The sequence below is a fragment of the Hordeum vulgare genome, chromosome 6H, assembly GCF_904849725.1.
Source record: "Hordeum vulgare subsp. vulgare chromosome 6H, MorexV3_pseudomolecules_assembly, whole genome shotgun sequence".
Lineage (NCBI taxonomy): Eukaryota > Viridiplantae > Streptophyta > Magnoliopsida > Poales > Poaceae > Hordeum > Hordeum vulgare.
The window spans coordinates 447,618,694-447,624,215 of record NC_058523.1 but is presented as its reverse complement, the minus strand read 5'-3'; positions in this window follow the sequence as shown (position 1 = coordinate 447,624,215).

The window sequence follows — 5,522 nt, the reverse complement described above, 5'->3', positions numbered from 1 at the left end:
TATGTTGATGGGAGGCAAGTCTTGCTCTTTATGATGCTTTGTGCCATCATGAAAATTTGTCGAGGGTTTGGTTTGTTGGAACCTAGCTCTCTTTGGAAACTAGATACCTCGTGTTTGTTTTCCTTCAATTGGTATCTTGTTTCCTTTTTAGTTGGCATGTGTCAATGGATATCTCATGCCTTGTTGAATATTTTAATTGATATCCCTCAAGTGATAGTTTTCCATTTGCTATCTTATTATCACTTAATACCTTGTCTTTTGGTATCGTATGAGCTATATGTTGATTGGATTCTTGAAAGCCTTGAGCATGCATATTTACTATATGTATTTCCTTTGGCATGCTTTCTTTCTTTGACCCAATATATAGGGGAAACTTCACCTTGTCATAAAATGGCTAACGTGTGCATGAAATTCAAATTTATATCTATATGCACATTTGTATGTGGAGTTTGTCCTATGTATTGTCGGTTTTTCTAACTCTTTGGTCCCAATGAGTTTGGGCACCATTTTGTTTGTTTTGTTGTTCCAGGAACAATTGGAGATGCATTGGATGCTCGGCTCACCTATAAGGAAGGTGTTGAGACCATGTGATTATTGGAGCCAAGTTAGGATGATCAAAGAACAACTATCTACTACATCAATCCAATGTTGTCTCGGTAACAAGTATCTACTTCATGCATTCTTTTCTTGCAAAGGTGCCCCTGTCTTTTCTTTGCAGGGTGCATCATGGCATGAATCTCTTGATTCGTTCTTGTAGTACTTGTTTCCTCTCTCAAAGCATCCTAACGATGATGTCTTATTACTAGTTGGGATGTCTTTGATGTTCGTATGTTGGAAGTTCATATTGTACGATAAGTAAATATTAGGCCATGTGTTATGCTTCCAAGCAAAAGAGCTTATTGATATGTTTATGACTTCCTTTTGGATATCTAGTTTGTTCCTTCTTGTAACCATTTCGTGTGTACATTCTTCTTTGTGGATATATATCATGATGATTGTCTTCTACTTAGAAGCTTTTACACATGAGAGAAGTTACATCTCTAATTGATATCCTCTTTTCTTTTACGTCCACCGTTGCATTTCCTTTTTCAGTTTTTGGTGGCTTCGTGAAAGGATTTGTCTTGAGTGCGTATCTTATTTTCCTACATCTTGATGCACTCTTTGGCCGTGAAGATAATTTTTCCTCATGCCTGTCTTGATGAGGGCTTTGCCATTTCGATTGGTATCCCTCCTCTCTTGACAAGATGCACTCTTTGGCCGTGAAGATAATTTTTCCTCATGCATGTCTTGATGAGGGTTTTGCCATTTCGATTGGTATCCCTCCTCTCTTGACAAGGTTCTTATTTTCTATCTTCACCATGGGGTGTCACAAGCGTTGGTTCTTATTTTGTTTATTAGTAAGCCTGTGAACCCATTTTCTAGTAGGTGTGTGTGGGAATGATATGTCTTGCACTTTGTGTCTTATTTCATCAAGACTATGTTGGTGAGTAATGTTCATTCTTATCTTAGTCTTCTCAAGTGCCTTGCCATGACTCACACACATTATTTTGGTTGATCCTAATCTTAAGTTGCTTCTTTTACATATTGCTCAACCACTTGTTTTGTGCAAGAGATTTGCTTATTGTCTCATCTTTCTTCTTGCACCCGTTGTGTGTTTTTATTAATTTTGGGGGAGCAACGATCCTATTTTGTGCACTTGTATCATATACAAAAATATCTTATTAGTGCACAAATCATGGGGAGCTTCTCTAGTTTTGATAAAACACTCCGTTGCTTTTATCATAATATCATTTATTCATGTGGTTCGCAGGACCATATGATTGTTTGTTCCATCCGGTATCTTTTGATTGCTTGCCTCTATTTTAGTATGTCCTTGTGGCATACGTTTCCTTTATTTGCAATCTTTGGGTCCTCAATATAGTTTGTTTTCCTCCAACTACTTATCATTGTATTTGTGTATTTCTTTGCACTCATTTGCTCAGAAGTACACACTTTTTGGAGGACCACCAAATATATTGGCTTTCTAAACTTTTCGTCCATTTTGGCAATCGATGCCAATGGGGGAGAAGTTTAGAGAGTTTAGTTTACTTTGGATATGTTTAGAGGGGTTTGCTTTTATTGCGTAAGCATTTACATCTTGCACGCATGCATTATTGTTTTGTATGTGTGCGGTTGGTTATGCTTATTTCCTTATATAAACTCTCTTGAAGTAGTTGTCATCAATTACCAAAATGGGGGAGATTGTTGGAGCATATATCTCCATATGTGGTTTTGGTACTTGATGACAATTCCTATGGACTAATGGTTGCCTTAAGTTACATTTATAGGATTTGTCCATAGGCACTTCTTGAAGTCCATCTGTTGGGTTCAAGGAGTTTATATGATGACCAAGATGGTATTCAAGGTATTATCCAAAGAATGGTCATAGAGACACATGGTTGATCAAGATCTCAGACAAAGAGTAAATCAAGATGATCAACACACAAAGCGTACAAGATGTACCGAGAGGGATCAAGTGATCCCATGGTATGGATTTGTCCATATGCACTTCTTGAAGTCCATCAGTTGGGTTCAAGGAGTTTATATGATGACCAAGATGGTATTCAAGGTATTATCCAAAGAATGGTCATAGAGACACATGGTTGATCAAGATCTCAGACAAAGAGTAAATCAAGATGATCAACACACAAAGCGTACAAGATGTACCGAGAGGGATCAAGTGATCCCATGGTATGGTAAGCATCGTCCATTACGTGTTTGTGTACTAACCCATGGTCTTCGTGAGAGTTCTATGTGGGGGTTAGGTGTGTTTACATGGGCTTGCATCAAAGGGAAGATCTCATACAACCCATGGAGTATGACGTCAAGTTGTGATCATCATCAATGGTTGATCAAGATCTCAGACAAAGAGTAAATCAAGATGATCAACACACAAAGCATACAAGATGTATCGAGAGGGATCAAGTGATCCCATGGTATGGTAAGCATTGTCCATTACGTGTTTGTGTACTAACCCATGGTCTTCGTGAGAGTTCTATGTGGGGGTTAGGTGTGTTTCCATGGGCTGGCGTCAAAGGGAAGATCTCATACAACCCATGGAGTATGACGTCAAGTTGTGATCGTCATCAAGATTGCGATGTGCAAGTTCAAGTGGATCAGCACGAAGATATCATGCTTGAAGCTTGCCGTCCATTGTGGTGGCAATGGACTTGTGAAGATATGCTGAAGAGTGGCTCACCCATAGTGAGTATGGGGGAGCAATCAACTAGTCTTCATCAAGCCAACACAATCAAGAAAGGTGGTCCATCTTGAGGAAGCCAAGATCATCATCATCTAGCTCAAGAGGACGAGGTGCAAGGTATAGGTTTGCCCTTGATAGGTTTTCTGTTTAGGATAGATTGTTGTACTATCAAGGGGGCTCTCAAGTGAGTAGCTTGATCGTATCGTTCGTTGAGAGCTCAAACCATTTGCATCCTTGCATCATTCTTCTTGGTTCTTATTTGGTGTTTCTCTCATAGAGTTTTAGAGCTTATGGTCATCTTCGTGACAAGCTCGAGTTCATCGAAAACGGAGTCCATATGCATCTACTATGATGTTTTCGATGTTGGAGTTTTTGCCGGTTCTTCATTCATAGAGATCTCACATCTTTATATCATTGGCATTTTCATAACTGCATGGTCGCTGTTTGGATAGCCCTTGTCGTCCTGAATCCAACAAGCTTGGGTTTGCTCGATTCGGAGCTCGTATGCGAAAGTTATGGCTGTTTCAGTGGCGAGCGGTAGTACCGCTGGACCTAGCGGTAGTACCGGTGGAGTTGGCGGTAGTACCGCTGGCCCAAGCGGTAGTACCGCTGACTGGCGGTAGTACCGCCCCTGGTCAGCGGTAGTACCGCTCCAGGAGCTTAGTACCGCCTGCCTAGCGGTTGTTCGTGGACGGACCTTTTTGCGAAGACTTTCTTGGCGGTGGTAGTGCCGTTGCACTACCAGGGGCCCAGCGGTAGTACCGCTGGGGCCAGCGGTAGTACCGCTGCAGCCAGTGGTAGTACCGCTAGCTGGCGGTAGTACCGCTGGAGTGCCAGCGGTAGTACCGCTGCAGCCAGCGGTAGTACCGCTGGAGCTCGGGCAGAAAGTGGGGGTAACGGTCTGATTCCTTCCCCCACTATATAAAGGGGGTCTTCTTCCCCCTTGGTCTTATCCATCCGTTGAGCTCTTGTTCTATCTCCATTGTTGACATTCTTAGAGCTTGATTACTCTCTATCCCTCCAATGATTCTTGCTTGTTCTTGAGGGAAAAGAGAGAGGAGATCTAGATCCACATCTCCACCAATCACTTTCTCCTCTATGTGAGGGGAACCCCTTGGATCTTGATCTTGGAGTTCTTTGTGAGCTCCTTGTTCTTCCTCTCATATTTCTCCATAGCTTTTGTTGTTGTGGAGGGATTTGAGTGTGAGGAACTTGACCACTTCGTGTGTTCTTGCCATTGCATTAGTTGCATCGGTTTGAGTTCTCCACGGTGATACGTGGAAGTGAGAAGTTGAGAAGCTTACTACCTTTGGTACTTAGTACCCTTGATATTGTTCTTCGTGGATGCTTTGGCGTCCTAGAAGCTTGGTGGTGTCTCGGAGCTCAATCATTGTGGTGTGAAGCTCCGGGAAGCGTCGGGGTCTCCAATTAGGTTGTGGAGATTGCCCCGAGCAATTTGTACGGGTACCGGTAACCGCCCCCAAGGGTTGCCACGTGTACGGGTTCGGTGACCGCCCCCAAGGGTTGCCATTTGTACGTGTTCGGTGACCGCCCTCAAGGGTCCCTTAGTGGAATCACGACATCTTGCATTGTGCGAGGGCGTGAGGATATTACGGTGGCCTTAGTGGCATCTTGGGGAGCATTGTGCCTCCACACCGCTCTAACGGAGATTAGCATCCGCAAGGGTGTGAACTTCGGGATACATCATCGTCTCCCCGTGCCTCAGTTACCTCTTACCCGAACCCTTTACTTATGCACTTTACTTTGTGATAGACATATTGTTTATTGTAATATATCTTGCTATCACTTAGTTGTTTATCTTGCTTAGCATAAGTTGTTGGTGCACATAGGTGAGCCTAGTTGTTTGTATGTTTTGTGCTTGACATATTAAACGTTAGTTTTATTCCGCATTTGTTCAAGCCTAAACCTTAACTATTTTAAAGCGCCTATTCACCCCCCCTCTAGGCGACATCCACGTCCTTTTCACAAAGTCATAGCAACATCAATCTCACAACATAGTGGATACTAGCACTAGTAGAAAAAGGGCATTTAGCCCCGGTTCGGTTGGGCCATTAGTCCCGGTTCGCGAACCGAGACTAATCAACCAGGACTAATGCGAGCCCCGGTTCGGCCCTGAACCGGGGCTGATGGCCTTCCACGTGGCGGGGGTGGGAGCGATGGGGGGGACGGGAGGGGTATTAGTCCCGGTTCGTATTACGAACCGAGGCTATTTCTTCGCTGTTATTTAGCAATTTTTGGGTTTAGGGTTTTGCACTAAATT